The sequence below is a fragment of the Ambystoma mexicanum genome, chromosome 10 (assembly GCF_040938575.1).
Source record: "Ambystoma mexicanum isolate Mex_15411 chromosome 10, UKY_AmexF1_1, whole genome shotgun sequence".
Lineage (NCBI taxonomy): Eukaryota > Metazoa > Chordata > Amphibia > Caudata > Ambystomatidae > Ambystoma > Ambystoma mexicanum.
Window position 1 is genome coordinate 259,205,604 of NC_090932.1, and position 25,037 is coordinate 259,230,640.

The 25,037-nt window shown below is 49.8% G+C and overlaps 1 protein-coding gene across 1 annotated transcript in view; it reads right to left on the bottom strand.

Moving 5' to 3' along the window:
* LOC138491336 (dysbindin domain-containing protein 2-like) overlaps positions 1–25,037 on the bottom strand; it is a 554,316-nt gene that overhangs the window by 14,095 nt on the left and 515,184 nt on the right. The window lies entirely within an intron of this gene.

A 25,037-nucleotide genomic window follows, 5' to 3' on the forward strand; every position in this document is an offset into this window, starting at 1 on the left:
CTTGGGAACTTGGGCGCGACGTCCTTGTATATGATGCAGCAGGTTCTGAAGCTCATGCATGCTGCAGCTGAAGTCAGTCAGCTTGATGAGGGTTGGGTCCATGTGGTCAAATTTGAGGGGTCCTTTGAAGAGTCATATTGCAGCATGTAGGGCTCATTCTGCGGTGCCAGGGTGGACCTGAATGCCTCTATCCAGGAGGGAGTGAATCAAGGCTTGGACAGGAGCTCTGAAGTTGTTTGCTGAGATGAAGACCTTGATTTTCCATGGCAGGGAAAGTTGGTACCAACTATGTGCTCCTTGAAGGAAAGGTGTATGTTGATGTTGAACCCAAAACAACCTGGCACCGGTGGTCAGTCCCGAGGCTCATAGCGGTGAGCCAGGTCTGGTTGTCAGAGTGTTCGGTGTTGTTTGTCAGCAGTAGGAATTCAGTCTTGGAGGGTTTGAACTTCAGGAAGTACTGGGCAGGCAGGCATTGATCCTCTGGATGTTTTTTTATGGAAGAGAACTTGAGGTAGAGCCGCGTGTCTTCTATCTATTGCTTGATGCAAATGTTATGTAGAGCCAAGGGGGTTCCAAGTGGTATTGGTTCTATGTAAAGGCTGATGATCAAGGGGAGACTGAGGACGGGTACCTGCAGGATTCCGCAGGTGATGGTTAGTGTTGGTGACCTGGAGGAATCCATTTGGACAAATTGGTGGCTGTTAGCGAGGTAGGATTTGAACCAGCTGAGGATGATCTCGCTGCTCCCCATGTGGTGATGTATAATGTTGGTGTGTGTTTGGTGCTCTACTGTGTAGAACCCGGCAGAACAAAAGGCAAGGATGGCCATCATCATGAATGTTAAGGGCATTGTCAATCCATCTGATGATGGCCATTTCTGTGCTGCATCTGGTTCTGAAACCATATTTGCAGGAATTAAGGATATTGCTGGCATCTTTTTTGGTGGAGTTGTGTGGCTACTGCTTTCTCAATGATCTTACCTAGGAAGAGAAGATAGGTCATCAGGTGGTAGTTGTTGAGTTGTCTGGGTTTATAGTTAGTTTCTTGTCTTGAGAAGTGGGAGGATTTGTCCAGTCTTGAGGGTCCAGGGGAAGGTGTATTAAATGAGGCAGCTATTCATGATTGCCAGGTAAGGGAAAATGCTTTAATCGGAAGGGTCTTATGTATGGAGTATGTCATCCACAGGCAATGTGGCCTTGGGGAATGCTAGGGTGGAAAGATATTGTTTCCATGGGTGATTTTGAGTATTTAGAAAAGTGAGTCACAATCCTGGTTTGTCTGAGGTAGATCAGCCCATGTGGGATGGGTGTTGGTGAGGTCTTCTGTGCGAGCTTCCAATGCAAAGTTATTGAATGATGTCACAGGTTGGACATTTGAGACCAAGAAGTACCCCAAAACCAGGTGCGGTAAGGTCAACATTTTGAATGGATTGTGTGCTCCCACGTATTCCTCATCTTTGATATTCGATATCCAGCTGCTTCAGAAATTGTTTTTGTCAGAGGGCGCTGTGCATCGATGGGGTCAACTCGATGTCCCTCAAAGGCCTCCGTCTCGAGGATGATGTCATCGAAGGCCTATATAGCATGTGCAGCGCTCGTTGGCTTTAGTTCTGTTTTCCACGAATGCTATTGCTTTGAGACATACAGAGCGCTTCTTCACTTTGTGACAAGTTCTTTACTTTGAGAAATTGAGAATGTCTTCTTCTTCGACACCAAAAACCCCAAAGAACGGGTTCAGAAAGTGTTGTGATTGTGGGTCGAAAATGTAATTGGCAGATCCTCATCATATATGTTTGTGGTGCCTCAGGGTAGACCATAACACCTCAGACTGCTCCAAGTGCCAGTCGATGACAGGAAAGGTCTTGAAGGAACAAAAGGGGAAATTGACGGTAGGTCGAAACCTCAAATCGAGGAGTGGCTCCCAAATCTCCTACCCCGACCAAAAATCCTTCGACCGTCGAGTCTAGAGGCAACTCTCCTTGGAGGAAGAAGGTTAAGCAGTCGAGATCAAGGAGTGCCTCCCATCACTCCATAGCACCATAGATCGCCTTCTTTGACTTCTTCGTCAGATTCTTCCCCTGAGGGGGTATCTTGCTCAACAAGAAAATCCACACTGGCCGAGTGAGAGGCCTTCAGAGCAGAGATGCTCAAGATATTTGAAAACAAAAGCCTGCAAGCCATGCTCCTACCGTGCCTTCGAAAGAAGCCGGTAAGGAAAGGGCTTGACCTAAATCCTGCACGCCTTCGAGGCCGGGACGCAGGCCTGATTCTCATCGGGAGCCGTTGAGGCCTCGATCCAATGACATAACATCGAAGGATCCGTTGAGCCAAAAGCACAAGCATAAGTCGAGGTCGTCGACACCATTGACACCATTGACACCTTCGACGATGGCGGCGCCTTCAACACCAGCCAAACCCTCGACTTCGACGTCAAAGGCATCGATGCCAGCTGCGCCATCATTGCCAGCTGCGCCATCGACCCTGAGCCCCACCAAAGCCTATGGCACCAACAAAAAAGGTTTTGACAGCTCCTCCCGCGTCGGATCCATTGTTCATAAAACCCCTCATATCTGAGAAGACCTATGTGCCTCTACCAAGAAAAAACTATTTTAAGTCCCTTACTTTTATATATGAGAAGAATGAGCCTTCAGATAACAAGGTTCCATATGGCCTCCAATTTGGTACGCCAAATGTACCAGAAAGTTTTATCTCAGAGGAGCCAAGGTTGAGAGACTTTATGACAACCTGCAGACAGCCAGTGGGGTAGAGACCTCACCTGAGTTGGAATTTGGGAGACCAGAGGCTGGGGAGCATGCTGATGCATTTTACAGACAACTCATGTCCAAGGTAGTGGACTACATGGGTTGGAGTAGGCCTCCATTGCCTTTCGAACAGGGTGATCTGACAGACATCTTGGATAAGTGTCCTCAGTCAGATCCTATATTACCTTTTCACATTGCTCTGCAAAAAAGGGTGGCGACGAATTGGGAAACACCGGAAACCAATCCAGCTGTAAGTAAAAACTTGTCCAAGAAGTATCACCCTTCCATTAGTGGCCCTGACTACCTGTCAAAATAACCCACTCCAGAGAGTCTGGTGGTACAGGCCGCTACTGCAGCTTCTAAGCAAGCAGCTTACCCTACCATCCCTCCAGATAGGGATGACAAAAGAGTGGATGGATGGGAAAGGAAGGTATTTTCTGCAGGGAGTATGGCACTCAAATCAGCCAACTCCACATGTGCCCTTGCAAAATGTACATTCACTCTATGGGACTGCATTTCCAGGGCGACAGAGCACATTCCTGAAGGGGATGAAAGAGATGGGTTCTTAGCCATAGTTAGAGACGGCAAAGAAGCCATGTGTGAGTCTCTTCAGTCAGGTCTAGATTCTGCTGACAGCATCAGCAGAGCCATGGCTACTAGCACCGTTATTCGCAGATTTGCGTGGTTGAGAAAGTCGGGTTTTGCACCGGATGTGCAATCCAGACTTCTCAACATGCCCTTTGACGGGTCTCACCTTTTTGGCAACAAGGTTGATGAGAGTCTTGAGAAGTTGCAGACCTCGCAGGTGGCAGCCAAATCTTTAGGTGTCGCTATTTGGCAACCTCAGCCTTTTGACCCAGTGGACAACCTTGGAGGGGTAGATCTTTTCTCTACTACTCCTTAGTTGAAAGGGCGAGAGGAATGGCTTGTCAACGGGGCCAAAGATGATTCTCTCGTGGTGGACAAGGGAGAGGTTTGAAGCCAGCTCAAGCAGGGGCATCTTTATCATCTGCCACTGCATCAGCCGCCTCAAAATCTCTATGAGGTCTTGATTCACAGTTCACCAGTGGGGAGAAGACTGTCTCAGCATCTGGAAGAATGGCGAGACATTACTTTTGATGCTTGGGCCTTGCAAACCATAGCCCACAGTTACTTCCTTCCTTTTATACAGAGACCTCAGAACAATCCACTGGGGAACCACTCTTTGAGGATTCCAGATCCGCTCCTTGTGCAGGAAATTTTAACCTTGCTAGAGAAAGGCGCTCTAGAACCGGTGCCAGTAGCGGAGAGGAACATGGGTTGGTATTCCCCTTATTTCCTAATACCCAAAAAGGACGGAGGACTGAGACCCATCTTGGACTTGAGATACTTGAACAAGTTCCTCAGAAAGGACAAGTTCAAGATGGTCACACTTTCTCAGGTACTTCAGGCCCTCCAGCATCAGGATTGGATGGTGTCATTGGACCCGCAGGATGCTTATTTTCATGTGCCAATCCATCTCAAGCACAGAAATACCTGAGGTTCACAGTTGGCGGTTCTCATTATCAATTTTTAGATCTGCCATTCGGGCTGACCTCCGCCCCAAGGGTTTTCACCAAAATGATAGCGGTAGTGGCAGCGAGTCTCAGGAGAGGGGGATTCATGTCTACCCTTACCTGGATGATTGGCTGATCGGGCGCATTCTCTCGAACAAGTCCTGGATAATCTCAACGTCACCTGCCACTCCCTTCACAGATTGGGCTTCTCCCTCAATTACAAGAAGTTCCATATGACACCTTCTCAGAAACTCTGGTTCATCAGAGCTGTTCTGGATACATCCTTGGGAAAGAGCTTGCCACCTGAAGTGAGGGCTCAAGACATTCTACAGATGTTCAAAACATTTTTAAGTTGCTCGTGTCTCCCGGCCTTCAATTTTCTGCGGTTTCTCAGCCTCATGGCATCCTGCATTTTTCTGGTGCCAGAAGCCCGCCTGAGAATGAGGTCCCTTCAATGGGCTCTCAGAACTCAATGGTCCCAGTTCTCAGGAAAGATGTCGGACCTACTTCAGGTTCCAAGCAGGGTTGCACAGGATCTTCTGTGGTGGGCCTGCAAGGACAACATTCCGAAGGGAGAACCTTTTTTGGCAACCATGGCCCGAGATAACATTAGTGACAGACGCCTCAGTCACGGGGTGGGGAGCCCACACCAACAATCAGACAGTCAGCGATCGTTGGTCTCCATTGGAGTCCAAACTACATATCAATCTTTTGGAGCTGAAGGGCAATCAGACTAATCAATCTTTTGGAGCTGAGGGCAATCAGACTAGCTCTGAAGGCCTTTCTGCTTTCTGTAATTGGAAAGAATGTCCTGATAACGACGGACAACACAGTGTCCATGTACTAACCCAATAAGAGAGGAGGTGCAGGGTCAATACCACTGTGCAGAGAGGCAATGCAGCTCTGGTATTGGGCAATTCAAGAAGGAATCGCCCTATCGGAAGTTCACAATGCCGGAGGGGAGAAAACGGCGGCGTATGCTCTGAGCATGCAGATCACAGTTTCCCACGAGTGGGAACTAGCTCAGGAAGTCATTCAAGAGCTCTTCAAGGGGATCTGTTCACGACCGCCGGCAACCGTAAATACGAACTCTACAGCTCTACAAGACGCGTTTGTTGTGGACTGGGATTTTCCACTCCCGTACGCGTTTCCTCAAGTCCCCGTCATTCCACACGTGATCAGGAGGTTAAGAACGTTCAGGAAACACATGTTCCTAATTGCCCCGGATTGGGCCAGGAGGACATGGTACCCAGGATCTTCTGAACATGTCCATCTGTTTTTATTTATTTTTTATTTTATTGCATTTGTTACACGCCCAAACCCAGAGCTATCACAGCGTTGGTTACTTGAGATTTAGCTGGTTATAGATTAGGTTACATAAAGTCATACAATCATATATTACAACATAATGTGGATAATGTCACACAAGGAAAGACCTTAGTCAAATTTGTCAAATAACCAAGTTTTGATAAAACTCTTGAAATGCTGGTGAGAAGGCTAATTTCTGATGTGAGTCGGTAGAGTATTCCAGAGTGTTGGTGCAACTACTGGAAAGCTAGAGCCTCCTGCCCTTTTACTCTTGAACCTCGGGACGTTCAGGTGAGTGCTGGTACAAGATCTTAATGACCTAGTTGAGGTCTTTTGTGTTACACTGTTGTTCAGATAGGCGTTCATGATACATTTAGGGGCAGTGAGCGGGTTCTTGATTAGGATTCTGGCTTTCATAGGGAGCCAATGGACTTCTCTTCTAATATGTGAGATGTGGTCATTCCATTTTAATAGAAAGGCAGCACATAAAGTTTTGTTCTGGAGTAGTTGTAGTCTGGCAAGATTAGTCGTTGTGGCGTTGTGGTACCTAGTAGGAAGATGTTACAGTAGTCTCATTTTTGAAAGGATGAGAGCTCGAGCTAGTGTGAGGTAATTCTGGGGTATGAGGAATTGTCGGCTAGTGAGATGAGTTTTGAGGATTAGGCGGTGGAGGAGGATAGGGCGTTAATGTGTTTGGTCATAGTTAAGACTAGCGTCTAAGTAGACGCCCTGTGTTTTTACCTGTTTCAGGACTGGGATGGATGTCCCATCAATGGTTATGACAGAATAGTTGATGAGTAGGGATTTTGGGCGGGCGGGAGAACCTACAATGAGGATCTCTGTTTTTTCATCATTCCGGCAGAGGCTAAGGGTGGCCATCCAGTTTTGGATGATTGCGTAGAGCTTATTGATGGTGACAGAGTCTTGTTTGTGGTCTCCAGTGAGGGGAATCAGGATCTGCGTGTCATCTGCTAAGTTAGTGTAGATAACGCCCATGGAGTCCAGTGCGGCAAATAGTAGTTTGGTGTAAGCGTTATAAAGTGTGGGCGATAGACAGGAGCCTTGAGGAACACCTAAAGGTACTGTGATGGGGTTAGCGGCCTCATCGCCGACAAAGACTATTTAGGTTCGTGCCAACAGGAAGGATTTAATCCACAGGGTAGCTTCTGGGGAGAATCTGAAGTTTTTGGGCACAGCTTGTCATGGGCTATAGGTAGAAAGCGGCTGACAGGTCGAGTAGGAGGAGAATGTCTATTTTGCCGGAATCTCAGATGCTATCCATCTGGATTTTTAAGTCTTGTAGCGCCGGTCCTCCGATGTGTCTTCCACAAAGAGAGGACCTTCTCTCGTGAGAGGAGGGTCAGGTGGTCAGGTTCTCCATCCAGAGGTAAAAACACTCAACCTTCACGCTTGGTTTCTGAAAGCTGAGCTACAAGGATTGGGACCTCCCAGATGATGTAATGGAGATTTTGCTTTCAGCCAGAAGGGCATTAAAAAAATCTTTGTATACTGTTGCTGTTGGAATACATTCTTCGACTGTTGCAGAGAAAAGAATGTAGATAATTTTCTGTGTAAAACACTGGATGTTTTATCGTTTCTACTATGTTTAGCCAATCTGGGGCTCCAGATTGGTACTATTAAAGGCTATTTGGCGGTACTGTCCATATTTAAGCGCTCGTCAGAGGAATGTTCATACTTCAAAATTCCACTGGTGACACAATTTCTAAAGGGACTCACCAATGTGTTCACCCCATCTACTTTCCAGGTTCCAGTTTGGGACCTTGACCTAGTTCTAAAATTACTAATGTGTGCACCTTTTGAACTTTTACACTCATGTCCTTTAAGGTTGTTAACCTTTAAAACCATTCTATTGGTAGCTCTAACATCAGCCCGTTGGGTGAGTGAGTTGCAGGCACTTTCGTCCAAGCCACCCTTAACTATATTTCATAAGGATAGGGTTGTTCTAAGGGTTAAACCTTCATTTTTACCCTAAATAATTTCTGATGTTCATGTAGGGCAGAACATTGTTTTACCTTCTTTCTATCCCCCACCTTATCCTAGCAAGGAGTAGAGTTCGGACCCTTGCATGGCTTTTATATATATCTAGACTGTCAAAACTCTGTACTGATGATCAACTTTTCATTGGCTATACGGGCCACAAACTGGGTCCGACTGTTTCTAAACAGACCTTATCCATATGGATAATTCTGGCAATCTCAGAATGTTAAAGGCTGTCAGGCAACGATCCTTCTGAAGGTTTAAGGGTCCATTCCACCAGGGGCATGGCTACCTCTACAGCACTGCAAAGGAGTGTATCGATGAAAAGTATTTGTGAAGAAGCAAAGTGGCCTACTATTCACATGTTCACAAAGCATTACTGCCTGGAATCTTCCCTCGGTCAGGATGGGAGCTTTGGAAGAGCAGTCCTGCACTTGGTTCATGAAAACTATTAATATCTAAATTCTACTCCCTCCACCAAATCAAACACTGCTTTGGGAGTCTATCAAAGATGAGGAATACATGGGAGGACACAATCCATTCGAAGAACAAGTTACTTACCCCTTGTAACATTCTTTCAACTGGATGTTCCTCCCACGTATTCCTCACTGCCCTCCCAACCTAACCCGCAGTAGAATTTCCCATGCTATTACAGCTTTCGTTCCTTCAAGGCTGAGTATGGTCATTCCTGTGGTTATGCAGGTATTTCTACTGTAAGAAAAAACAGAACTGAAGCCAACGGGCGCTGCGTGTGCTATATATGCCTTCTCCAGCATGGGGTCTGGCATGGATTCACATGCTCATGAATATTCCCCGTCGTCAGGCCGGGAATCCTCGGTATAGAAAAAATCAGTATCAGTTTTGTTTCTGATCTGTCTTTCTCAGTAGTAACCAATCACTAGTCTCTGGGTCATACTGCCCCCAGCCAATGACTGCCCTCTCCCTAAGCCCCGCCCCTGGCAGCCATCCTCAGATTTTTACTGCACGTTCAAGTGTTGGGAGTCCTCGTGCTTAGCTCTCGAGCTTTTTCTGCGTTTTCGCGCTTTTTCAGGAGATTTTCTCATTTTTTTGGTTAAATAGAGCCTCAAGCTCCACCGTTTCTACTTCCGATCAGGGGGGATCCGTTCGGAGTTTCTACGCCCCTCAAGGGTGAAGATTTTGTCGAGTTACGCTTTTGGAGGATTCCAGAAGTTTCGAGGCCTACCCCGGACATGGCCCAGGAGAAAGGGAGCTCGACACCCGGGAAGCTATTCAGTACCTGCCCTGGATGCCAGCTTCAGAACGTTTTCAAGGAGGACGAGCATTCGTTATGCCTCTACTGTCTCCATGAGGACAAGACGCATAAGGAAAAGGACTGCGCGTTTTGTGGGAACATGTCGGAGCGGCCATGAAGGATCGCCACCTCCGTCTCGCCAACTGGCTGGAAGGTAAGAGCCCGCCAGGCGAGAAGAAGAAGAAAAGTCAGAGCGGTCTTCTAAGTCCTGTGAGGGTGCTCCGGCGACGGGGGCCCAACAAAAGGCTAAGCACCGCGAGTCCGTGGGCACCAGGAGCGCCGAACGGTCGGGCTACTTGGCTGCCAGGCAGGGCGCACCCTCCCCGGCGCCATCGACCACGAGCCAACGCTCTGGCTCGGGTAAGAGAAAGTCAGAGAACCCGGCGAAGCTTCTGGAGAGGCCCCGGTCGATCTCGAAGATTCCGGCAGAGGGGGAGCGAGGCTCGGACCCTCCCCCCAAGGTGAAGGCCCCAGGCGTACAGAAGGTGACGTTGGCCTTAATTCACCCTGCTAAGACCTCGATTGAGGATGTCGCTGCGGCCCTGGCTCAGCCTGTGGAGGCTACGCCAGTGGAGGCGCCCTCAGGTACCAGAGTCTCCCTGCCACCGCAGAGGGAGTCGTCTTTCAGGCCCATCGAGAAGACCCCCACGAAGTCCTCGTTGGAAAGGAGGGCAGGGGGTGGTGGCCGTCGTGGATACGAACACGACCTCTGAAGAGGAGCTCATCCAAGTCGTGGAGGAGGCCCAGCCCATCGGGAGGGATCCCGACGAGGGCGACGACGAGGGCGACGGTGACGCAGATGAGGCTCCTCAAGAGCCCTCGCTCCCGTCGTTTCCGGCGCCGCAGGACACCTCGGCGGCCATTTTGTCAGCCATCCAGTCCTTATGCTCGGAGAGAAGGACTAGGTTGCCGCTTCTCCCGACGGGGGTGCCTGAGCCAGACCTGACAGAGGAACCAGAGCCAGTACCTTCCGGGAACCCCCCACTTAAGAGGAGGAGGACGCATCCTAGGCCTCCTCTCCTGCCTCTGCGGCCTTCTCTGCCTTCCGCCCGGTCCACTACCCACGGGGATGATACAGGCATGGACACGACGGGTACGGATGACGACGGAGGCGACGACGGGACGTCCCCGCCCGACGAGATTGGATCCTTCCATGCAATGATCTCCAGGGCATCCGAGCTCTTCCAGCTCTGCCCCGAGGAAAAGAAGAAGGAGGGGTTCCTTTACCAGCGGCGCAAGGCTAAAAGGAAGACGGTCCTCGCAGTACCGCTTCTTGATGACATCTGGGATGAGGGGCCCGCCCTCCTCAAGAACCCTGGCACGGGTTCTGCAGAGAGGGACCGGTACGAGAAGAAGTACCGGGTCCCCGACGCTGTCCCCTTGTGCCTTAGGGCGCAACCTACCCCGGACTCGGTCGTTTCGGCGGCAGCCAAGAAGAAAGCGGGGGGGCATCGGCCTCGACTTCAACCTCCCCTCCGGACGGCGAGGGTAGGAAGCTGGATGTGATGGGACAACGGGTCATCTCATCTGCAGCGACGACCATCAAGGCGGCCAACGCCCTGGCCATCGTAGCCCGCTACGACAGGGAGTTGTGGTTCAAGATCGCCCCTCTGTTGGACTTCCATCCAGATGCCAAGAGGGCTGAGGCACTGGAAATCTCGCAGGAAGGTGAGATTGCCTCGGACCACGCCATTACGGTGGCTACGGACATCGCCGACACCCGTTTCCGTCAGTTGGGCAACAGCGTTTGCCTGAGACGACGAGGATGGCTCAAGGTGACGGATTTCCGCCAGGACGTTCAGACCAATGTTTTGGACATGCCCTTCGATGGGAACAACCTTTTTGGTAAGGCGGTTGATGAATCCCTTCAGGCAATCAAGACAGAGACGGCCCGTGCACTGGGTGTGCTCCAACAGCGAAGGCCGTCCTTTCGGAGCTCCGGAGGCAGACTGGATGCCTCCAAGGGAGCCGGCAGCAGCTCCTCTACTTACCGTCAAGCGGCAAGGTCTTCGTCGCAGGAGGCCTACAGGGGATGCAGCAAGTCAGGTGGATCCCGCCATCGTCGCCAAGGTGGTCAAGGAGGCAAAGCGGCCTCCAAGCAAGATTGAACCTTCCGTCGGGTCGGGCCCCCGCCGAAGCACCCCGGTGGGAGGCCGGCTGAAGAAGTTCGTCGGTGTGTGGGAGTCCATCTCCACCGACCGTTGGGTGCTGGACGCCCTGGCCCTGGGGCACGCCCTCGAGTTCCATAAGAGATGCCCCCGCATTCCTCCCGTGGCCAGGAAGGAAAGTCACGTCCCTCAACTGCTGTTGGAAGTACGGGCGATGCTCAGGAAAGGTGCCATGGAGCTCGTCCCGAAGAGGCTTCGGGGCTCCAGAGTTTACTCAAGATACTTCCTCGTGAAGAAGAAGACAGGAGGATGGCGTCCCATCCTGGACCTGCGACGACTAAACAAATACATCAAGGCACAGAAGTTCCGGATGGTCACCCTCCAGCACGTGCTGGGACAGCTGGAGGAGGGCGATTTCCTGTCGTCGTTGGACTTGGAGGATGCTTACTTCCACATCCCTATTCTAAAGAGGCCCCCGAAAGTTCCCCAGGTTCGTGGTCAAAGGGCGGCACTACCAGTTCAAGGCCCTCCCATTCGGATTAAAATCGGCGCCCAGGGTGTTCACCAAGTGCCTAGCACCGGTGGCGGCGCGGCTGCGCCTGCAGGGGATCCACGTCTACCCCTACCTGGACGACTGGCTCATACGGGCAAGGACAAGGGAGCTTGCCGTGGAAAACACTGCGAAATCCGTCCATCTGCTCACGGACCTGGGGTTCTCCATCAACTTTCCAAAATCCCACCTGGTCCCGTCGCAAGTCGCCCTGTTTCTGGGAGCACAGCTTGACACAGTGGCACGGCGGGCCTCACCGTCAGAGGAAAGGATAAGGACCATCCTAGGAAAGGTGCAACGTCTACTGGCCACGGACGTGGCCAGAGTGAGGTCTATCAAGTCCCTCCTCGGAATGATGTCCTCCTGCATTTATCTGGTGCCCCACTGCAGACTTCGGATGCGGCCCTTGCAAGAATTCCTCGACGCCCACTGGATCCAGATGACGGGCAGCTTCGAGGACAGGATCCTGCTCGACGAAGCGTTCCGTCAGGCGATATGATGGTGGGGTGTCTGCGCTCATCTGACAGCGGGAACAGGTTTCCTAGCTCCGGCCCACCAGGTGACGGTGACAATGGATGCCTCCCTGGAAGGTTGGTGAGCGCACACCGGGGGTCTCCACACGAGAGGCCTTTGGTGCTCGGAGGAGAAAACTCTCCACATCAACATCTTGGAGCTCCACGCAGTGTTCTGGGCCCTCAGGTCCTTCCTTCCGTCCCTCAAGGGCAAGGTGGTGAGGATCTTCACCGACAACACCACCACGATGTTTTACATTCGGAAGCAGGGCGGAACCAGATCCCCTGCCCTGTCCAAGGAAGCCCAGGATCTGTGGCATTGGGCCATCGCCCAAGGGATGTTTCTGGTACCCTTTCATCTGGCAGGGATAAAAAACACCATTGCTGACTCACTCAGCAGGGAGCTGCGCTCGTGCCACGAGTGGGAACTGCGCCAGGATCAAGTGGACCGACTTTTCCGACGATGGGGCGAACCCCAGATCAATCGTTCGCGACGGCGGCGAACTCCAAGTGCCGGAGGTTCGCCAGCAGGTTTCCCCAACCGAGGAGCATGGGCGATGCTTTCTCGTTCCCCTGGAACGGCCTGTTCCTTTATGCATTCCCGCCGTTGCTACTCCGGCTCGTCAACCAGCTCAAGAAGTCCCGGTGCAGGATGATCCTCGTCGCACCGGCGTGGCCGAGGCAGATCTGGTTCCCGGACCTTCTGGACTTGTCAGCGTCCACACCAGTCAAGCTGCCGACGGACGCGGATCTTCTCTCTAGAGAAGGAGGCGCCATTCTTCATCACGAACCAGAGTCGCTGAACTTGCAGGCCTGGCTCCTGCAGCACTAGAGTTTGGAGGATACAACATCCCGGCCGACTGCAGAGAGGTTCTTGCAAAGGCCAGGGCATCCTCAACTCTCAAGTGCTATGGACACAAATGGAAGAGGTTCGCTGTCTGGTGCCGTGCACAGAAGATTAATCCTCTGCGGATTACGGCCCCTCAAGTATTGCCGTACCTGCTGTCTTTGGCCAAGGCTGGCCTATCTCACGCTTCCATCAAGGTACATCTGGCTGCCGTCTCACGTTACACCAGAACTACAGGACGGGCGTCCTTGTGGTCTCATCGTCTGGTGAAGGAATTTATGAAAGGACTGTTCCGATCATTCCTGCCGGTGAAGGCCCCTGCCCCGGCGTGGGAGCTCAACGTGGTGCTAACTAGGCTCATGGGGGCCCCATTCGAGCCTATGCATTCAGTGCCGTTGAAGTTTCTGTCGGGGAAGACAGCATTCATCGTGGCCATCACCTCTGCACGACGAGTGGGAGAGATCCAGGCCCTGTCTTGCAAGCCTCCATACTTGACTTTTCACGACATGAGGGTGGTGCTGAGGACGCACCCCTCTTTCATGCCCAAGGTGCCGTCGGACTTCCACCTCAACGAGCCCTTGGTGTTGCCAGTTTTCTTCCCATAGCCTTTGTCGCCAGCTGAGAGGACTCTGCACTCGCTGGATATAGCTAGAGCGCTGAAGTTCTACGTGGACCGCACAAAGAGTTTTTGGAAGACATCACAGCTGTTTGTGAACTTTGGACCTGTGAATCAAGGGAAGGCTCTCTCGAAGACTTCCATTTCCAGATGGCTCTCCGGCTGCATCATGCACTGTCACCGGTTGGCAAACTGACCGTTGCCAGGCTGTCCGAGGGCCCATTCGACCAGAGCGATTGCTGCTACTACAGCGTTCCTGTCTGGTGTGCCCCTGCTCGACATCTGCAGGGCTGCTACGTGGAGGTCGACGCACACCTTCACGAGATTCTACTGCGTCGACCGGGATTCCAGGGAGGAGTCCAGAGTCGGCCAGGCAGTGCTGCGCAACCTGTTCGCCTAAGGTGAGCCTGGTGAGGAGGTAAGAGTTGCTTAATGTTGAGTTGTTGTATTGCTTGATATTGAGCCTTGTGCCACCTCCCGTGGTTGTGCATGTGTATACTCCTATGTATTTTTATATTCATGAGCATGTGAATCCATGCCAGACCCCATGCTGGAGAAGGAACAAGTTACTTACCTGTAACTGTTGTTCTCCAGCGTGGGTCTGGCATGGATTCACATGCAAACCCTTCCGCCTACCCCTCTGCGGCTCTTCACTTGGTCATACTGCGACTTCACGTGCTACCAAATCTGAGGATGGCTGCCACGGGCGGGGCTTAGGGAGAGGGCAGTCATTGGCTGCGGGAAGTAGGACCCAGAGACCAGTGATTGGTTACTACTGAGAAAGACAGATCAGAAACGAAACTGATACTGATTTTTTCTATACCGAGGATTCCCGGCCTGACGACGGGGAATATTCATGAGCATGTGAATCCATGCCAGACCACGCTGGAGAACAATAGTTACAGGTAAGTAACTTGTTCCTTTGATGACATCATCCTCGAGACGGAGTCCTACGAGGGACATGGAGTCAACGCCATCGACACACAGCGCCCTCTGCCAAATTTCTTTCCCGAAGAAGCTGAAGCTGGATATCGAATATTAAAGATGAGGAATAGGTGGGAAGAACATCCAGTCGAAATAACGTTACCAGGAGTAAGTAATTTGTTCTTCTATAAGGGACTGCATAGAAAGGAGGTCAAGCTTAAATATAAACAGGATATTCCCCTAAAAAATAAAAAAAACATAGGATGGCCTTTTTCCACAAATGTCTCTTATGACAGCTTTCTCAATCTCAGTGTGAGTGGTCAGGCTTTGAAGTCTCAGCCGTCACTGTTCCAAAGTCACAGAAGAATTACTCACCCTAATAATACAGGCTCTACGATATAGGAAACGTTTCTTCTGCTCTTTATAGCCTACCTGAAGGCTTCCTGGGGTCCCGTACCCCAGGACTAAACCAGTCCTTGATGTTCTGCAAGACCTTTAGGGTTCTCTCACAGGACCTGCATGGTTCTCTTACAGATGGCGCTGGGGTCCACTAGGATAGAGACAGAAATCCCTACTAGCCTTCCTGAATCAGTTCTCCCCACCCCATCTCCAAACTATCACTGGGCTCCCTTACCCCGCTATAAAGTCCTCCGACCTGTTAGACCTGCCTAGGGCCTGTCCGTCCAGGACCTCCTACCTCTAGCTCACTCACCTTCCTCTGCCCCGTTGCTTCTTTTTTCAATATCTAATGCTTTCTTTTTAACTTCCACTCCTCATCAACCCTGGCCTGTCCTCTTCACTATCTTAATCTAAAGACGTCTCGTCCTCAGTTACCTTGCTCTCGGCTACCTCTTCCTCCTGCTAATCTTTCATAGTTTCCTTACTACCTCCTTGGCTTGTTACCACCATCTATTCCTTTTCTTTTGATCTCAAAGCCTTCTTCGATTCCGGTGTAACCCTCTTCTTGACTACTTTCTCCTTGTTGCCCATCACCTCCAGCTCCCTAGTTACTGTGACCACCTTCCACTCCACTCTTGGTTTTAAATCCGAATGGGAGGGATACTAGGTGTGCCCTTCCCTTTAGAGGGTAAAATGGGAGGCGGCTGAGGGAGATGGGTGCAAGCTGGTTGGGCCACTGACAGAGAGCCTTTGAGGAATAAACCTGGAGAGAGAGAGGCATCCCGATCTCTGAATGTATGGACTGCAGGGCACAAGGAGCACCCCCACCCCCTGTAGGAACCTGACCTGTGGGGGTGGTGGTTGCTGCACACCAGGGTGACCTAGGAGGGAAGGGATATGGGCAGTCCTTGGTCTGAACGCTGGTGGTGGAAAGATACCACCACTGAATAGCCCAGTGAGGACCACTGATTTGCACACAACAAAGGAGTGGTAAGTGTGGCACACCAAAATAAATAACAGGAGAAGTGACACGTGCCACAGTCAATCAAAACAGAGGGGGTAGGATAGGGTACTGACACTAACTAACCTCACTAAAAAAAATCACCCTTCTGCATACATCTCTCAAACTCTCCACATATCTACAGCACAACAAACTGTATGCACTTCACCACACCACAACAACGAACCAAACCACACAGAGCCTCGCACAATAGCACACGACGGCTTCCAACCAAAAAACACACCTACACTCAGCGAAAGGTGTCAACCAAACTGAAACTGCCAAAAGCACATCACAGCTCCTTTGCTCTTTCTCCCACTCAGTCCTTCTAACTTACATCCCCATACCCTCTTGCCTTACAGATCCGGCAGAGTGCCAAGGGACCACACAGGTGGTGGCAGTGCGCTGTATAAGAACCTTTCACATAACATTATGGGAAATGCATTTCTCCCTAATTGGCTTGGCTACTCATTTAGCTCCGTGAGTCACCTGGCTCATATTCACCAAATGACCTTCCAGACAGGGAACTTCATCACAATGATCTGAGGCCTTGTTTGCTGGTTTTCCGATGGGCGTGCTTCAGTTGGCCTGGGGAGCCAAAAGTAGCTCTTGGCAACTTCTGGTTTTAAGCTAACCGGTCTCTTCTAGGCTATAAGCAGGAGCTAAATAGCTCCCAGCTCCCCCCACTTTTAAACCCTGGGAAGCTGTAGTGGAGCATTATCTAGCAAGAGGCTGTCCAAGAATAGGGGAGATCTAGCTACACAAATGTTTCTAGGCGTGACAAGACAACGTAGGGAAGAGAGAGGGAGGACAAAACAAACAATCTTACTAGGCCTTGTGTCATTCGGATCATGCATGTGCAGAGGGGGAGGAGAAGAGCCAGGCTAAGAGAAGGGGCAAGTGCAATCAGGGCAGTATCACTCAAGTAAGTTCAGCAAGGGCAGTGCGGCTCTGGGTAAGTGCAAGGAGGCAGGGGTCTGTAGGGTTACAGATACAGCCTGTAAGAGGATTCAATTCAACACTACAGCTAAGTCAATGCCTAGTCTGGGATACTGAATGGAAACCCTTATTAATATATCTTTATGTCCAGTTCATGCGTTCTGGATGACTACCCCTATATAACACCTCTCTCTTGGAATCCCCCTGACCCCACTGAGCCAAGAAGTAGTTCTGTTTTGCAAGTTTAAAGGTTTATTTGATAATTTAAACAATATATATATATATATATATATATCACGCTTTATAATAAATTAATAATTGAATATCACATTGAATCTGAGCAGTAATCAATAATGGATAGTCTGGCACTAGCACACTTGTGAATAGGAACAGAAGAATAAGGTGGTAGAGAAAGCTTTATATAAGTTCAGATGGATGTAATGTTGAATGAAAATGCAATACAGAAAATACTCAATATGATTTCAACAAAACAATGTAATCACTTTTCTCTGGCAATCCCCTCCCCCCTTTATGCAATGCAAGGAAATGGAAGGAAAGCACACAGTTCTCAGAAATGCAATCAAATGTAATTCAGTTCACCCCAGCAAGCTTAGACTACAGAAGTTTGAAACACAGGCCCAAAATGCTTTTATATGTGATAGCACTATATTGGAAAATGTGCTAAAATGCTTTTATATGTGCTGGCAATGAAGTGAAAAATATGCCAAAAATGCTTTTATATCCCTCTAGAGGTTCAGGGTGAGTGGTATCTAGTTAATATTAGTCCAGGCTCACTCTAGCAATGATTCAGGGATGGTTCTTAAGAGGTAAACGAATTTTTAGCAAGGAAAGCAAGGAAACTGCTGTTTTCACACGTGGAGAAATTTGCAAATCGCGGCAAAATTCGCGAGTGCGTTTTTCGCGATTGCGGCAATAGTGTATGGAATAGGAATGCGGTTCTAGGTTAGTTGAAAAGCCAAGATTCCCAGCTTTCAGAGGAAAGTTACTGCAAGTCTCTAAGACAAACGGTCACGGAGATATGAGCGATATGGTAAAGGTCGTTTTTCAGATTTGAAATTTTAAAGTTCAAAGTGACAAGTGACAGCTAGCAACTAGAAATGACAGGTGACAGCTTTACAAAATGACAGGTGACAGTTAGGAGGCAGTTCTACTTAGATTAAAATAGATTGAATTATATTATTTTAACTAAGAGATTGGTTCTGCACAGTTCTGCTAGGTACTCACAATATATTTTTGAATTAGAATGGGCCTCGCCACGGATCTGGTCAGGTTTTCTTCACTCGCCACGGACGGTCTCTGCGCACAGCGGTCTGGGTCAGCTCTCTGGTTCTGCGAACAGCAGTCTGGTCTGGGTCTCTGGTTCTGATCAGGTCTGTGGGTCCGGATACAGCGGTCTCCGGTTCAGCTGGTCTCTCTCTGGATACAACACTGCTCTCTGGCAAATGGCAAGAGTTCTTGCAAAGAATTCAAACAGCTCGCCTGGCTGTGATAATGGCAATGATTTGAGGCCTGCTAAAGAGGGATTTAGCTTGTAGTTGACCTCTCTGCTACCAATTCTGAAGTAAAGTCTTGGTCTCTGAAGGTGGATAGATTGAAGTCTCTATGTTGGCTCTCTGGAGGTTGATGGATTTGAAGTCTGGATCTCTGGATGTGGTATGGTCCGGCAGCATGCTCCACAGCAAATGGAATTGAATGTCCCTATCTGTCCTGACTGTCTGCTTTTATGTGTTTTGAAAATGGGTGGAGAGGCTAGCTTCCTAGGCCCTACCCCTCTCCACTTGTCATTGGCCACTTCCTCCTCTTCCCCTTGATTGGGGGAATGAAATGAAGTGTCATCATGATGAGGTCTGTTTATGATACAGAGAACCCACCCCTGTCAACTTTACACACAATCTATATTTGATCCGATAGACATATTTGCACAGGTACACATTTGTTTAAAATTACATGCACCCATCACATATCACAGGAGGTATACCCTGTCCAAATCTGCTCTTCCCGGGAGCTTGCATTCAGAAATGGCAACATTTGCACTTTTTAACTGGTTTCGTAATATCGGACATTACCCCAAATTTATACACATGTGCGCAAGGAGTATGGACATTACTTGATGAAGTGTCAGATTTTTAACATGCATACATTTTAAGTAATACCCTCTTAACTGCTAGTTTGCCCCCAGATCATGCCACCGGTTCTAAAAACCTCTTAAAATGTGGGCAAAAAAATCACAAGAATTATGGTATCATTTAAATAATTATGACAAGTCTGTACTATGAGTTATTCATCTTTTTCTAAAACCATATTCTGGCTCCAAAGGGGTGTGGTTTCCCCCCAGCACAAGGTTGAATTTCTGGTTTTTCCAGTTCTGCCAAGCCAGCTTGCTCTCACAGGCAGTGCTCCTCCCCTTTCCTTCCAGGAGGAAGCCACTTTTACGGCCCCCATAATAAAACATTTGCCTGGGCCCTGGAAGGCCCATTGTTCAAGAGGAAGCCATTTATGGCCACTTCAATAAACCCTCTGCCTGGGTCCTATGTTTAGTCTCTAGAAGTCCCTTGGTAATTCAATCAGAGAAGTGTCATATCCCTTTTGGTGGGAACAGCAAAAGGCAGCTAGGCCTGGGAACACAGCAGTTGTGCAAGTCTCAACTCCTGTCGGGGGTTGCTGGTGGGCATAATTCAGCTCCTTAAGCCAGGCCCCAGCTAATGTCACTTTTAGTTACCCAGTTTTCTGCATTCAAATAAAACTAACCATTTTTTACATATGCAGCTAAAATGCTGATTCTAAGTTTAAACTATGACATTTAAACAATTGCAACCTATGTGACACTCAAAAGTAGGTCACTCATTTCTTTTAAACATTTAGGTTTTTAGTGTCTTTCAGTCCAAATTTACTTAAACTGCTGAAATCCACAGCTCAGCCAGTCTTGTTATAAACCTTCAAGTCACTTCAGAATATAACTTTACATTGGATCCACCTCTCAGTAAGTCTTTCTTTGGCCTGCTTTGGGTTCATTTATTCAGTTTTACACAAAAAGAAAAAAAGTCTGGTGTTGTTTTAAAACGCCGGCTTTCTGATAGTGGTGAGTACTGGTAATGCACCCATTTTTGGGATTCAAGAAAATGAATTCCCCACAATTCTAGGTTGCTTTTGGCAATCAGCATTGCCATTCCCAATGGTTTCAGGCTACTGTGTGGGTAGTCCAATGGTGGTTTTAGGCAGTGCTCTTCTGTGCCCATAACATCGGCAAAATGGGTGGCAGCCTATTCTTCATGCACTTCCCTGGGCATTTTCTGGGAATCTCTGGCCATCATGATGTTTTCAATGTCAGTACTGCACAGTTTGGAGGTAGGGCTTGGATGCGTGGATAAAAACATCCCACAAGCCCCAAGTGTGCAGTAGGCCTGGAAGTGCAGGGGCTACTCGTCATGGAGGAACCTGGTGCCCATTGAGACTCTGAGGTAGCCAGGCAACTAGTCAGAGCATCAGACAGGTAGGTCAGCAGGGGAGAGAGAGAAGGTAGAAGCTAAAAGGAAGGTCTTGAGCTGCTTCGGAACCTCAGGTGGTCTGGCTTAAGTTTGAGTAGGGCAGGAAGGCCATTCCAGAGGGAGGCACCTGCAGAGGAGAGAGATCTACCACCCACTCTCTCCCTGGAGAAGCATCTGACCCTCAGAGAGTTGGAGGTGGCTGAGCGAAGGGCTCGAGAGGGACGGTATTTAGAAAGAGAGAGTTAGATGTAGTGCGGGCCCCGGACCCAGAATGTCCTGCGGACGATGCAAAGGGTCTTGGAATTTATCCTTGCAGCCATCAGGAGCCAGTGGAGAGATTTCTGGACTGGAGAGATACGATCCCTGGGCTTGAGGCCAAGGACAAGTCTTGCACTCCTGTTCTGAATTAGTTGCAGAGGGCTGAGAGTAGAGGAAGGCAGATTGAGAAAGAGGCTTTTGCAGTAGTCCAGCCCAGCAATAACCAGGGCTCTGGAGGCAGTGAGCTTCTGGGGGAAAGTGAAGAATACCTCTGAGGATGTGCAGCTGGTAGTGGGACTTCTTAGCGAGGTTTGTGATGTGAGGAGAGAAGAAGAGAGTGGAGTCGAAGATGACACCAAGGTTTTTTGCCACACAGGAAGGCGCATGAAGAGGGCCCAAGGCGGGTGGCCAGAGGGAAAGTTGGAACTGGGGTCCCAATGACAAGTACTTCAGTATTACTGGCATTTAGGCAGAAATCGCTGGAGGCACACCACTTCTGAATCGTGGATAGACAGTCAGGAAAGAGCGAGAGAGAAGAGGAGGCTCAGGGGTGCCTGAAGGAGAGCTGAATGTCATCTGTATAACACTGAAAGTTAGAAGAGAAGATAGAGATGACGTGGGCCAAGAAGGCCAAGTAGAGGTTGAAAAGCCAGGGTGAGAGGTTAGAGCCCTGGGGAACACCGCACATGGAGAAAGAGGTGGTGAGATAAAAGACCCAAGTTGGACCTGGAAGGGTCGGTCCAGGAGGAGGGAGGTCAACCAAGCCAGGGCCTGATCCATGATGCCCAGGTTCTCACTGAGACGATTGATCAGGGTGGCATGATTGAACATGTAGAAAGCAGAGGAAAGATCAAGGCGGATGAGGACAAAAGGAAGGCTAGAGTCAAGGTTAGTGAGCAGATCTTCAAGGCTGTTCACGAGGGCAATTTCTGTACCTCTGGCTGCTCTGAAGATAGACTGGTGGTCTTAGAGACAACCAACAAATTCAGTGTGGAGAGCAAGCTGGGAGATGACCAGCTTTTCCAGGAGTTTGCCCAGGAAATGAGTGATAGCGATCGGGCGGTAGTTTACCGGGCAGGAAAGATCAGCAGAAGGTTTTTTCAGGAAGGGGTGCAGGAAAGTTCCAGTGCCAAATGAGTGATGGCAGAAATCGTTCAAGGCTGGAGCAAGGGTGACAATGTGGTTCTTGATGGTTCTGGAGGACCTGCTTGGACAACACTTTCATAGATCAGACCTGTCTAGAAACATCGTCAGGTGTGATCAGAGAGAAAGAGGAGAAAGGAGGAGGAGTGGTAGAGGCAGCCAGATGGGGGCAGAGAGAGGGAGAGGTGGAGACAGCAGGGTTTTACTGGTGAAGTGAGAAGCCGGAGCCATTCAAAGGGCCTGGGAGGGAACAGGTGAGGTGGAGACTGCAGTAGGATTGGCCAGCTCCTTTCAGACTTTGAAGAGATCGGCAAAGTTGTTAGAGGCCGCAGACACGTGGGCTTGGATGTGCTCTCTTCTTCGACAGGATAAAGAGTCTATATTGCCTTTGGAGCAGGCGGAAGGCCAGTTTGTCAGAGGATGCTCCCGATGCCCTCCACTTCCTCTTATCCACCCTACACTTGTGTTTCATGGTGGCAAGGTCAGACTCATACCAAGGGTTGCACTTGGAGGTAGGCTTCAGGCGGATTCTCATGACAGGGGCAAGGACATCTAGAGTGTTAGAGATAGGAAGATTCAGGTTAGAGAGGGCTGTGCCAGAGCGGAGGAGGAGAGAAAGTAGCAGCAAAGGCCTCCACTGACACACACTTCATGGGCCGGATGACCGAGAAAGTAGGTGGCAGTGCTTGTGTCGGCTTCACCTGGGAGACACAGAGCTTCAGGTGGGAGGAGAGCATGAAGTGTTCAGTCCAAAAGAGAGGAATGGTGAGAGGATTAGAGAGGGGGATATCTGAGGAGATGAGAACATCAAAGGTGTGCCCGGCCGAGTGTGTGGGGCCAAAGGGTAGAATAGTAAGCGAGAGAGTGTTTCTGAGATTGCAGAAGAGCCCTGAGGAAGGTTTGAAGCATTCAGGTGGATGTTGAGGTCTCAGTGGAGGAGAATTTGAGAGGAAGAAGCAAGGAGAGAAGAGGAGAGGTCAGCCCCATGTGAGAGGAAGAGGGCGACCTGGCCAGGTGGCCTGTAGATGATGGCCAAAGTAAGAAAGCCCAGGAGAAATAGAAAGCCTGCGGACAAGGCATTCAAAGGAGGAGTATGTCTGCGTAGGAATGACAGAATCAGGGATCCACTCAGGAAAGATCAGAGCTACTCTACCTCCAGGACGGTTGGTTCTGGGTTTGGAGTGGATCTTGTAGCCGTCAGGGAGAAGAGTTTAAAACTTGTGTCAGAGCTGGCCACGAACCATGTCTCGGTGAGAGCGAGGACATCCAGGTCCAATTCTTCATGGAGGTGGCAGATGTCAGAGGAGTGTTTGACAAGAGAGCGAGAGTTGAGAGTAGGGACGTGGAGCAAGTCGCCACATTTGACAAATTTCCGTGGAGGGGTACAGGCTTGTGGTACACCTTGCGTAAGTGGTAGAGGGGGACGAGAGTGAGCAGTGGAAGAAGAAGGAGATGGCAGAGTAGCCAGAGAGGATGAGGCGGTTGCCAGAGATGTGGCAGAAGATGAAGGCGGTGAAGGAGCGAGAGAGGTGCTGCAGCAGGAGAAGGAAGGAAGTTGATAAGACGCTGGAGACGCCTATCGAAAAGGAGGAGATGTTCCACCATTAATGGGAGAGGAGGAAAAAGGAGAGAGAGCAGAAACCATATGAGTGGTCCATAGGTCTGTAGAGGGAATGACAAAGAGGATGTTGGTAAGAGTCTGTCTGGAGGAAGCACTGATGTGGGTATCAGTGATAGGGAGGCCTGGGTTGGAGACCGGGATGTCCCCCTTGAACTTCGTTCTTCCAGACTTAGCGAGAGCAACAGGATAGGTGATAGAATAGAAGTTGGAGAAGATAGGGGAAACGGAAAGCACCATAGAGGGTACCAGGAGGCGTAGGGGGAAGGAGTGTAAAGTGAGGAGGGATGCACAGCCAACGCCGCACAGGATGCTCACAGGGTGGGAGTTTCACACAATAGGGAACACTCAGACAGGGCAGGTAGGAACACTCAACAGTATGCAGGAACTCTCAACAGGGAGGGGGAGCAGGGGAGTGGGGGAAACCTAATGAGACACAGCAGTGCCACAGTAATTACAAAGCAAACCAGATTAATCTTTCCTAAAAAGAGGGAAAAAGGACTTGTTTTGAAACGCAGCGGCAATGCAAAACACCCAGATTCAACTTTCCTAAAAAGAGGGCATAGAGCCTAGTTTTCAAACACATCAGCAATGCAGAACAGCCAGATTCAACTTTCCTAAAAAGAGGGAAAAAGGCTAGTTTTCAAACACAGCAGTATGCCAATGATGTGTCTAGACAGGGGATAAGTGGAAGGCTAAACCATGCAATTTACCAAGAAGCCTTTATGTGGTGCAGTTGGTGACAGAGTTTTATATGGGGGAGGGGTGGGTGGTTCAGTTAGGTGAGGTACAGCCCCCTTAACACTCTACCTGGTTAGTAGCAGCAGGCTGACGGCTGCTAGCTTCCTGCTTCTCCTGCTGACACCATCTGGAGCCGCTACAGTGAAGATGTCCTTAACCTGCGGTCCTTTGCTGCAGGGGGCTGCCACGGGCAGCGGGGCTGCCCTGATGGAAGCACTGAAGGAGGGCAGAGCACCCAATAAGGATTCAAGGGAGGGGTGGGAGGGGTATACACGCATTTCGTCGAAGTATTTTTCAACGTGGGACATTTCATCGCCAACATTTTCATTGACCAAAACTCGTTTTGTTGGGGTTGGGGTATGATTATTTAATTAAGGGGGAGGATGTGGGGGGGGAACCCCCCACCCCCATAAATAAAAAAAAAATTAAAAAAAAGAGTTTTGGTCGATGAAAACGTGGCGATGAAAAGTCCCACGTTGAAAAATACTTCAGCGAAATCACGTGGAACCGGTGGGAGGACAGCCACAGGAAGGGAAGGGAATGGTAAACGAGCCGCGAGGCGACAGGCACAAGCAAATCAGGCAATACAGTAGATTTTGAAATAAAAGCGGGAGCGCTGCTGGAATGCACACACAAAGTCGGGCACGGAAGAACTGAGGCCACGGCGAGTGCCAGTGAAAGCACTTCATTGGTGCAATGGAGCAGCGGGCAGGCACCCAATCAGGGTTCAGGGGAGGTGTGGGTGGAGGGCGGGTGGGAGCTGGGCCACCTGGAAGGGAAGGGAACGGGAAACAAGCCACGAGGAAGCAGGCACAAGCAAATCAGTCAATACAGTAGATTTTAAAATAAAAGTGGGAGTGTTGCTGGTATGCACTCACCAGGTCAGGTCAGGAAGAACTGAGACCATGCTGAGTGCCGGCAAAGACACTCCAACTGTGTAATGGAGCAACGGGCAGGCACCCAATAAGGGTTTGGGGGAGGGGTGGGAGGAAGGTGGGAGG